The sequence below is a fragment of the Lepidothrix coronata genome, unplaced genomic scaffold (genome assembly GCF_001604755.1).
Source record: "Lepidothrix coronata isolate B3197 unplaced genomic scaffold, Lepidothrix_coronata-1.0 Scaffold56, whole genome shotgun sequence".
NCBI lineage: Eukaryota > Metazoa > Chordata > Aves > Passeriformes > Pipridae > Lepidothrix > Lepidothrix coronata.
The window spans coordinates 4,459,073-4,471,661 of record NW_016690236.1 but is presented as its reverse complement, the minus strand read 5'-3'; positions in this window follow the sequence as shown (position 1 = coordinate 4,471,661).

The following is a 12,589-nucleotide window of genomic DNA, read 5'->3' as shown; positions in this document are numbered from 1 at the left end:
TATGTACCTGGCTCTATAGAAATGCTAGTTAACTCCAGTAGTGTAACCACTCACATCTGCAAAGAAGTCCAGTCAGAACTTCACACAGATTTTAATGCTTTCTTCATTATTTCCAGGGTAAGAATGGCATTTTAATTGAAAAGAAGACAATTTTAAGGGATGGACTGCAGATCAGTCAAAGAAACTACCATCAACCAGCTTAAAGATGAGTCCTGAGCAGGATTTTCTATTCTTATAACAGAGCCATAAATTTAGTAATGAAAACAAAAAATTACACATCTTAATTTAATAATGAAACAGTAACTGAAATTTTCACTTGTCTTTCAATTCTTAATAGAGCCTGCCTAGAATAGTTTAAGCATATTTAAGAAATCCCAAAAAAGAGAGAATGTTTTAACTCAAAATTTTATAATTTTTGTCTCAATTCATATTAATGGAAAATAGGCAGCCTAGTCTATTTACAAAAACCCAATTTGTGTAGTAATTACATTGAAATGAAGATGGACTTAACTAAATTCAAACCGTAAATCACTTATAAGAGAGTAGTAATTTTATTCACTGTTAACTATATAGTCATAACTATGCAGCAGAGGATTCAAAATTGCTTTCGTCTTTAAACAAAATGTCCTTCGAAATCAAACGCACCTTCTAAAGACATAGTCACTTCACTGAGAAAGCATTACAACCTTGGCACTTGCACCCAAGAGACTGCTGTCAGTCTGCAGTCTGATATCACTACAGAATTACAGTTTACAGTACATTATCAATGCCTGCTATGTCCTCTGAGAAAGTAAATTCTGCTGGCTGAATTTGGTGGTTTCACTCGCCCCCCATCCCCCGGGGGTTGGACGTGGTTGGTCCCAGGTGAGTTTCCAATGCAGGGCCAATCAAAGTTGCATTTTGCCCCCATGAAATTAGCATATTACAACAGCCGGGAGGAAGTTGTTGGCAGAGAGAGAATTCAGAGCTGTGAGGTGAGAGAGAGGAGAGAGAGAGGCAGGCCCTCTTTCCCCCCAGCTGGGCTGCAGGGGGCCTGGAACAATATTAAAACTGGACCAGGTGCTGTGGCCAAAGGCTAGGGAGTTTTCCCCCCGCCACTGTCCTGGAGAGGCAGTGGCACGGGCTTGAGAGGGCAGCCAGGGGGTTGGAGACAGCCCCACCAGCATGCACGGCATCAGAGCCGAGCCAGAGATGGGCAGAAGGGTGGCCCAGAGCGGGAGAAGCAGCTGCAATCGTGAAGCAGAGCTGGAAGAATTCCAGGCAGAGGAGAGGAAAACTTCAAGCATTCTCGCTTCCACCTCCCCCATGATGGCAGGGGAGGGAGCGACCTGGAGCTGAGACTGAGCAACACGGAGACAGGACGAGGGGCTCGGAGGTGCTCTACTCAAGGTTTGGGCAGGGGCAGCCGAAAACCAGATGAGGAATGCAGAGGGGGGAATGATCCCCCTACCACGTGAAGTCGAGATGAAGCTGCATCTGAGACAGAGAAGCCAAACCAAGCAGGCTTTTTCTGGGTAAGGACTTTTGGTGAAAACTATTTGGGGTATAAAAGACTGAGCAAAAACCCAGAAACCCTGCAGCCTGGAGAGGAAGAGTGGACATCTCACTCTCTGGGAAGCACCTTCATGAAACAGGGAGAAAGGACTCAGAAGCTGACCCTCTGTAACTCGTGATGCAGACCTGATGGAGCAAGTGTTCCCTTGCAGCTCAGGAGGAGACCTCGGCAGAGGCCAAACAGCTGGTAGGGGTGTAGGAGACCCCTTCCTTGATACCCCAATGAGAGAGAGATTTTAGCTGTCATCCTGAAGGTTCCTCTTCTGGATTGATTTGGGAGGAACCCAGGGGTGGTAGAGATCGTATCAATACTGTGTATTTATTTGCTTTTTAGTTTCTACATTTTGTATTCTGCTAGTAATAAATTTTGATATAATGCTCCCATGCTGATTTGTGCCTGTCTGAGAACTACTCTTTCACATTGAGGCAAATTGTGGGGGAGATTGGAAATTGGATTTTTGGGAGCTGTGAAACCACCACACTGAACTTTCCAATTTACTACCAAAGGCAGAAGAACAAAGCTTCCAAAACTATATAGCACGTATTTTTTAAAAATTCTCTAGAGACAAGATTACTATTTATTAGCAACATTTTCTTGTATTACAGAGTGAATACTAAGCAAAGTTTGTTTGTGTAAAATTAATAGGCAAAGAATCTCAACCACTAAGAAATATATCAAAATTATAGACGATACATTCAAGACAAAACAGGTATAAAAACAAAGCTGTCCAAAAGTAATTCAGACTTCAGAGCTAAGAAAAAAAAACAACAAACAAAAGTCGTCCTAGCAGGACTATATACTAAATATTATATCAACATTTAATCTAGACAACATGAAGAGGTTTCATTACTGCTGAAATTTCCTTTACCACCCCAAAACACCACACTTGACCCTTCTCTAATCCTGTCACGATTAATTAAATATAGCTATATTTATGAGTTTAAAGTGCTTTATTCACATCTGAAAAGAATCCCATCCTTGATATTAGAAAGATGAATAGGAGGAACTTTTCTTCTCTGTCATTTTGTTTTAAGCCTTAATCATAAAAGATTTGCAAGACAGTAAACCACAAAAAAACCAAAAATGTATTTGGTCATCACCCGACATTTTGAGTGGGGGAAAAGGGTATTTGATATGTTTTTTTTGATGAATGACTGTTGTAACCAGAATCTCTAGTCATAATTAAGTTCCACCTTTCCTTCCTATTTCCTGAATTTAGTAAAACAATGGAGGTGGGTGGCAAAATGAGGTGTTGGAAAGGTGAACAAATCGGGAGGGCATAGGAAAAAAGTGGGATTGGTACATAATGATTAGTATGCCATCTGCTCATCAAGTCTGGCTTTGCCTACAAGCAGCAAACAGACCTTACTCCCAGTTGATTAAGGATTAAGTATTTTGCTTTCTAGAGTAGCCTTTTGAAAAACATTTAGCTTTTCCAGTTGCTTCTTCTGTTACATATTTTTGCATTCTTCAGTTTTCTTTTTTTACATAGCACTGACCTTTCATAGGATTTGAATCTTGATTTTTTTTTTATCAGACAGTTCTACGATGAATACTTGCAAGAGTGATGTCAATTCACAACTCAAACATCTCTCTTTGGATCAAAAACTGAAAACATTAGGCATCTCCCATTCTTTTCTGCAGAACAAAGATCTACAAAAGACTGATCAAATTTGTCACCTGTCTTTCTCCTTGAAGGAAAAAAGTTTTACTCCTGCAAGGAGTGAAAAAAAAATTCAAAAACTTCAGTAGGCTTCCTAAGCCCTTTTATTATACAAAAATATCCATCATTTGTCATAAGTGTCATCTCTTTTTTAATGGATAAACTGGTATTCTTCTTCCTACTCAGTTACCTTGTTAAAAAAATAAATAAATGAAAAATAGGCAAATACTCTTCTATAAAAAAAATATTTTCCCAAGTTCCCAGGAAACTTATAAAGGCATTCCAGACACTTTATTTCTTCCTACAAAGAAAACAGTAACACAATATGCATTTGTGTTTTCAGCAGAAAATAATCTGGAGGGGAAAAGAAACACCATGGCAGCAAAAACTGGCAACTGCTGATTGATCTTTTTGCCTGAATGCATGAAAAATAATCCAAGATGTCTGGATCGACATTATTTAATGAACAGACAGTATTTCCTCTGTTTTTCCTAACTTCATTGTCATTTCTTTGAGCAAGCCAACCCTGGTAAAGGAAGAGGAAGGAAGTGCCATTTTCTGCACATAGGATGGGCAACCCTGGATATATGTACAGACTGGGGAATGAAATGATGAAAAGCAGTGCTGGGAAAGGGACCTGGGGGTCCTGGTTGATGGCAAGTTGAATATGAGTCAGCAGTGCCCTGGCAGCCAGGAGGGCCAACCCTGTCCAGGGGGGCATCAGGCAAAGCATCGCCAGCTGTGTGAGGGAGGGGATTGTCCCTCTCTGCTCTGCACTGGGGCAGCCTCACCTTGAATATTGTGTGCAGTTTTGGGCACCACAATATAAGAAAGATATTAAGCTCTTAGAGAGTGTCCAAAGGAGGGCAATGAAGATGGTGAAGGACTTTGAGGGGAAGCTGTATGAGGAGTGGCTGAGGTCACTTGGTCTGTTCAGCCTGGAGAAGAGGAGATTGAGGGGAAACCTCACTGCAGTCTACAACTTCCTCATGAGGTGAAGAGGAGAGGCAGGCACTGATCTCTTCTCTGTAGTGACCTGTGACAGGACCCGAGGGAATGGCCTGAAATTGAGTCAGAGAAGGTTTAGGTTGGATATTAGAGAAAGGTTCTTCACCCAGAGATTGGTTAATGGGTAATGGAACAGGCTTCTCAGTGAACTAGTCACAGCATCAAGCCTGACAGAGTTTGGGCAATGCTCTCAGGCATATGGTGTGACTCTTGGGGATGGTCCTGTGCAGGGCCAGCAGCTGGACTTGATGTTCCTTGTGGGTCCCTTCCAACTCAACATATTCTATGATTCTGTGAAAATAGTTAATCTATAAGATACCAGCATATTATTCACTGTGACTGTCATTTAGTTTACCACAAACATCCTACAGTTAAGCAGTCTGCTGTAACTTTAATATAAATAGATCAAAATAGTCCAGCCTTGCTCCATATCAAGTCCATTATGTAACTGTATGACATTTTCTATCTTCTTATTTTAATAATAATTTGTGGGAGCACAATAAATATGAGAAAAACAACTACTAAATTAGGCCAGCTTCAAGGAAGTTATGAATTCTCCTGTGGACTTTAGTGGGACTAGAATTTTGCCCATACAATTGTTCATTTTTCCTGAAATCCTGGCACACGACATTAGCTGCGGGAATAACAAAAAAAGGTCTTAGCTGCTATTAATGACTAAACTGATATACCACATCACTACAGACATATCTTTGGCAATTTCTGAGTTAGCCAAACATAAGCACTGTTAGCACATGCCAAAGTTTCAATTGATTTTTTTCAGTGTAGGCTACCAGACATCTGAGCAGTTTAAATGGACTATAAGTTTTCGAGTTATCAGAGAACTTCCTCGTGTAAGAGTAAGGTAATAATCAAACAGCTTTGGGACAAGTGTCTGATTATTCTATAATTATTCACATTGTGCTTTTACCTATGATGCAAGAAGCCACCGCTATATTCAGTGGGACAAACTGCAGACACTAAGTCCTAACGAGAGTTCTACATGGCTGATTGATCAAGCAATAATTCCAGAGACAGTTATCTGGAAGCATCAAATCCGCAGTTCTCATGAATTGTTATATTCGCTGATTTATTTAGTGTTTTCTTCCGTATTGTTGCTAAGTTTTTCCTTGAAATTATTTATGTAACTTCCTTATATTTAAATACAGAACTATGCAGAAGCTCACTATATTTTTCATTTCAAGCCCTGGGATGTTATAGATAGAGAATAACTATGTTACTCTTCATAGAATGCAGTGTTTCAATCAAGTTGTAAGTAGCCCTTAAGATCTGCCTGCCAGTGAAGCGTGCTCCTGATGTATTTATAGAATTCCTCCTGTTTGCTTAAAAAAGTAAAAGGGACAACAACCATCCACAAAAAAAAAGAAAACTGCAGTTCTCCTAATTTCTACATTTTAAAGGAAAAGATAATCAAGCAGATAAGCCTTTCAGAATTCCAACTAAAATCAACAAAATTACTGATGCAAGTCACGTGTACCTTTGCCAAGCTGTGTTCTTATTTTGTATTCCAAACAGTATGGTTTAAACAAAATTTCAATTAATTTTCATCTCTAAATAAATCAATGCATGTTCATGCTTAATTGTGTCAAATCCCTTTCTCTTTTTGTATGATACTTCCTTCTTGAGAAACATAAAATTTATATCTTCAGAAGGACATTTTCAAACTCTTCTCTGGGGCTTCAGGCTTATTTGTTTTTAAAAAAATACTTTTCATGCATAATTAACTTTTTTGGTATTTTACCCAAAATAAGCGACTCTTCCTATAAACCACCTTCCTCTACAAGTAATGACAATGCCGCTAAACTGCCTACCTTTTAATAACTAGCTGAGATATTAATTTGGATCCCAGCACAGCTGAACAATTACCTCTGTTGTTTAAAAATAGTTTTTTCTTTTTAATTGCTAAGTCAATCAGGACTGCATGAGCAACCTATCTTCTTCATACTTTCTTCCAATGACCCTAATATGCAGCTCTGACAAAAATATGACATCTGGGTTCCTGAAGACACAGAAAAGGAGCAATTGAGAGACATTAATGCAGTCCATACTGATTACAATATCTCAGGAAACAGTCATTCCAGTTTCTCACTGCAATGGATTAAGTGTGCACCCTCAGGATGTTTCTGTCAGAAAGAAATTATAGTATCTTCCTCCTGAACTTGGCCAGCCCAGGTGCATGGTATTAGGCAAAAGACATTGGATCACTCCACTCTGCTTTACAGATTTGCGACAATAAATTGCAGGAGGCAGCAGAAGAAAACTGACTTCTGATAGAAGTACATACAGTGAGTTTTTCATAGGAATCACTCAAATTGGCTTTATGCAAGGATCAGTTGGTGCCCACTGATTATAAGATCATGAAGTATATAACTTGTTACTGACTGAAAGGTCTCAGTGGTAGAATTTATGAACAGGCTGGCAGAAGCGTATGGCAGAACTTTACAAGTTTTCACTGCTTGCAGAAATTATTAAAATATTTTAGGAATAATTACATACAAACACAAACATGCATATACAATGCGTATATGCAAGCATTACAGAAACTTTGGATAGTTGGAATACCACTACATAGTGGAGTCATAACTAATTTTTTTTACTAGATCACCTGAAACTGCTACACTAGGCAGTAAGATTTACATGGCTAGTAAATATTTAAGGCTTTCTTAATATAAGATGACCTAGAATGTTTACATAAGAAATAAAGAGCAGATCCATGAATAACTTCAGTCAATCACTTAGTAACAATTTCAGAGGAAAGAAATTAAAGGGCCATACTTCCTCATATAATACATCTAGACACTATCATGCATAATTACATGCAAAGTTAACCTATTGTCCTGGTGTCAGCCAAGGACAGGGCTAATTTGCAGTAGGTTGTCATTCTGTAAACCTCACATCACCACTGGGGGGCAGAAGTAAGGGATTCTCACTTCCAAGAAGAAGAGGTGTGGCTTGCCATGAGGAGAAAGGTGGCACACAGAGGGTCTGTCTGCCATTGTTTTGCATTGTCCTGTCAGTGAGAATTTTGCATGTAAATCACCCTCTCTTTTGTACACTGTTGTTATTAGTATTGTTGCTGTTACTATTCGTTTTCTTATCTCATTGCTGTTTCCAGTAAATTGTTCTTATCTCAGCCCATAAACTCTGCCTTTCCTGTCTCCCACTGAGAGGGGAGGGGAACAGTTTGTGTTTTTCTTTTAGTGGGAGTACTAAATTTGGGAGAGCCATTCCTAAACTGTGACAAGCATTCCAGAAACTTGCATAAATCACACTTTCACTAATTTTCCAGAGTCTGAAAACAATGAAAAGCCAGTTTCCCAATTCAGAAGAACCACTCATCAAAAGAAATAAAGACCACATAAAAGAAAATTGGCTTATCATCTGAATACCCAAAAGATAAATGTACTCCTCTATAGAAGATTCTGAATAATTCTAGAGAATTTCAAAGCCACTTTTTGTTTGTTTCATTGGTGCATTCATCTTGAATTCCTTGAGGAGACACATACTATTCCTTTTCCAAAAAAAAAAAAAAGACAAACAGCTCATCAGGCCTACTTTGATTCTTCAGGTGTGCACAATAGTTGCACATTGCTTGGACCTCAAAAGTTAGTCCAGGTTTATTCTCAAAGTATACAACATAAATCTATAACAGTTTTAGTACATTTGAAATTTAGGATTCCAAAGTAAAAATTTGATGATGTGCTGGGGCAGAATAACCTTCATATTCACACAGAGTTTGTTTGAATGTAATCTAGTAATTTCATCTGCTTCTAAGAGAAAATCTAGGCACCATTACCAAGATTTTTCTAAAGCCCACTGTAGACCAACAATGTTGATACACACCACACAGAGCATAGCATGCACCATCCTAGACAGACAGCACAACATATAATCCTGACAGTCTCTGCAGTGCTTTCACCTTTGAACACCCTCACATACTTTTTCACAAAAACAAATTAATAAATCCAAATAAAACTCCCCCAAAAACCAGACAACCCACTCACAAAAGCACACCTCAGAGCTACTAAGAACAAACCCTGTCCCCCACCAAAACCCATGTTTTTCCTGTGTCACACAATGTCAGTACCTATCAATCTTCTTGAGGACCTTATTCCTTCCTTAAAAGTATTCCACAGTGTAAACACTAGTCTTTACAGCTACACAAAATACATTCCTTATAAACTGAGAGTTACCCATCAGTCCTGAACCAAAATTATGTACACTGAGTCTGACACGCAACATGCAGTTGCTTAACTCTTCCACCTACAGGATAAAATAAATATATACAGTTTCCTCTATGGATAAGAAAATAGCTGATTATAAGCCTATGTTCTGTTTCCACTTCCTGTTCTGCACCTGGTACTTTATCTGATCAAGATTGTCTCCTTTTGCCCCAGCCCTCTATATACTCATAAATAAAGAGTATCCAAATAATGACAGTGTGTATACTATAGGATACTGAGTGTGAATTACTGAACAGCAAACAAAACAATACTCTAGCAAATCAACCACTCTTTAGCATTTTGTCTGTCTTTTTAGAGAAAGAAGGCAAATTCCTAATTCCCTTTAGGCAGAAATATGGAAGGAACACCTTAGGCTGTAGTAAGACTATACTCTTGAATACTAGACAAGATGGTGTTGGAAGGTGCCTCTGGAGATCATCTGGTCCAACTTTTTATAGAACACAGGACTTTAGGTTATCTAGAGTCCTGTCAAGCTCAGAGCTGAGGCTTGAATTTTATTTTCAGTGAAGGGGATCCCACCAATCTGGGCATCTATTTCCAAGTTTGTTCTCATGGTCTTGCATCCAAAAAGAATTTTTCCTGAAGCACCAGGGCCTGTTGCCTTGTCCTATCACTTTACATTGTAATGAGGAGAGAGCCTGCATTTTCCTTATAATTACCTTTTAGGTATCAGAAGACTGTCTAGCTCCCCTTTGTTGGGATCTTGAATCTATTGTCTAGGCTGGGGAAAAAAAAAAACTAATCTAGCAACTTTCTGAAAAATGTTACATCTTCACGTCTGTTAAACAATGGCATGTTCCAGCCTTGTCTCATTCTATATGCCTGAGTCAGAACTAGTACATTTTTGGAAAACTCCCCAAGCAGTAAATTTATAGCAAACTCCCCCTACCAAAAAAATCTTTGAGAGCTAGTGGAGCCAGTGGTATCTAGCAAGGTTTTTCTTCTCTTTTTCAGTATTCATAACTTTTTAACATCACCTGCTCCCTAAGGACAGTGTGCTGCTCTAGTACACCTGTATTGGCAAGTGGGGCCACCCTTGTAGTACAAATTTGTCTTGAAGTTCTACAATATTCACTCAAACTCACCACTGATGCACAAAATGTAACGTAGGTATACTGTTCTAGAACAATAAAAGGTAACAAGTAAAAGTGCAGTCCTTTCTTCGTTTGCCCCCAGCCTGTAATTTCCTTAAGCTCCAGTAAACTGTAGACCTCTGTACTGAGTAACATCTCAAACTGATGACAGACATCAAGTATTTGCAATATACCAATTTACAGAGGTAGTTTTAGCGGCTTGCATTCAAACAGTAACATATGCACAAACCAAAACTGTTGTAGATTCTGCCAGTAACTTGGAAATCCACAAAAAATGCTGTTAGGATACTCAGACAAAGTGAAAAAACAGGTTGAGGCTTAAATGCCATGTCATAATCCTGACCTAACATATACTGACTTTTCAGAAAAAAAATTTACCCATGTTTAGGAGAGTATGATTTCCAGTAACATAACTTTACGTATTTCAAGTGCAAAATGTCAATTACGTAATTGTTATCAGCAGTGACACACAGTATTTCTGTGTAGTAATATACTATTAAATTTAGGCATTTGAATGATAGACATGTAACAGATATTGTAAAATAATTGCCATATGCAAGTGAAACAACAAACTTGCTTGCTCTAGATCCTCACACCCTCAGTGTTATTCACTAAAAATACTGCCATACTATGTACAAATTTATGTCAAAGATAAACCTAATAATATAACAGTTGATTTTTTATTCACACACACACTCTGGCTATTCCAAAGTAAGCACCTAAAAATATATATCAGAATTTCCCATAATTGTAGGTTTGTTACTTGGATTCTGCTCTAAAACAGACTCAATGTTTTCCTCCCATAATATATCAAAATGGTCCCTTTCCAAGCTAACTTGTGAAAGAGGCAGAAGTACCCTGGGACCACTTTTGAAATGCTACTGAAAAAGCCACCCTTCAGACAAAGAACAGCGGGGAGCTTTTGTCTCATTGATATCCAGGACACTTCATAGTTGATCCTTATATTGGCAATAATCAGTATCTCTTTAGTTCTTATTTATAATTTGTGAAACGTAGATATTACCTCTACTAAACTGGCTGGCACACTTCCAGTGTGCCATTTTAAGGCTCCCTGCATTGCAGGATATTTTTACCTCCACTTAACTAAACCCTTCTGCAAAGAGTAATGTTCATGTAAGAAAAGGGCTTAATCTGAAACACTAAGAGGAAACCCTTTTTTAGACTTCCAAACTTGATTCTTTAAAATTGTTTACCACTGTCCTTATGTATACTTATTACTCTGGTTATAGGATAATGATGCCTTAGAAGCCTTTAATACCTACTCCCTACAAAAAGTAAGTCATCATTTTACTTTACACGCATTCATCCATAGTAAGGGAGATGAATTTTATGAAGACTATGCTCATTCATCTTAAAAGCATAGTTCTTTACTATTATAAAGAGAAATAAACAATACTTAGCTTTTTTGTTATGGCTTATAAACTGAACCTCCTTCGTGTTTTGGTAATTAGGAAAAATTATCTTGCTTTATATTTGAAGCTTAAGCACACACAGATGTAATAGAGTAAATGATCATATCAAAGTGGGTAAGATACTCCACTATATGTGCCATGACTGAGAACTGACTGGAGATATATTTTTACCCCCACATATCATTTTAGAAATACAGAAGCAATTTACTACTCACTATGTGAGTATGGGGGACACACATTACCACCATGGAGTTTAGATTCACAGCTTCTTTTCAGTATCTTTTTAAATTACTTGTGTGTATTACTTAGAGCTTTTTGGTAGGACTGCCACTATACAGGCTCCCAATAGTCTTAATTTTCTTCCTTTTTATTAGCAGTTTGCTAAACATTATCATTTGACAATAAAACAGTACAGAAACCCTTCTATGATGTTTTTCCTGGTAAGATATAGTTGTTTGATCTACATGGTTGTTTGAACCCCAGAATTCCCTTCAAGTTCCCTGTCAAAGTTCTCTGCTAGCCAAAATTATAACTGTAACATTCTCTGACACATTAAATAAAAAAATACATTATGTTGTTGTAAAGCATGTAAGAACATTGTGATAATAGAAAATGGCTTATATACGTCACTTATTTCTAAAGCTATCATTCTTCAAGTACAATAGTTGACATTCACTAACAATGCCTAAATGCCAGATCTTTTATATCCAGTTCTGACATTGAATGCCTGTATGTCTACAACCTTAGCAATCAACAGATTTAAAACTTCACTGGGTTGAAACCTGGATTCTAGTTCCTGCTCACAGGATTTATCTGTTGACCCAATAACTATGTAATGGAAAAAAAGCAAAAGCAATTCATTGGTGCATCCAAGGCTTCCTCTCATATTCACGGCATCCCAGAGCAATGTTCTTTGGTTATTTCCCTCTCAAAATTACTTTTTGCACCATAATAAACTAACCTGCTACTTCTGTAGGACACAGGAGTTATTGACTGAAGATGGCAGACTGAGATTGGTGTTCCCACTGTCTGTGCAACCTCAAGCACTATGAGGCGCCTGCAATCACTGTTACTGTCCTTTTAAAGAGAATAAGCACCTCTCACGTAGGCGTCTACCCCTATAAAAAGAACGCTAGATTTCTGGCTACTGAATGAAGAGATACTTCTAATGTACAGCCCTGAGTCAGTCTTCCAAACCCTAAAGAGATGTGAGATTTCAGACAAAATACTGTACACTTGACATTTTCTATTCACCAGCTTACTGTGGCCTCTCAAGGAGCAGTTAGTCTTCTGACCATACCTCAAAAGACAAACAATTTCTCCACGAAGCACAGAGAGCTGAAGTGCTCTAACTAGGCAGACTAGATCAGACTGCTTAATTTCACTGAATTAAAATGCATGCCTGAGCACACTTGGTGTATCCAGAAAAATTCAGACAGTACAAAATAAAGGCAGCTATTGACAAATATACATTTATTAGGAAAGAGAGTCTTCAGCTCATTTGCACACTGGCTTCGGCACAGTATTGAATAAAGAGAGCAAAGTGAGACAGAAAGCAAAGTATCTTGTAAATC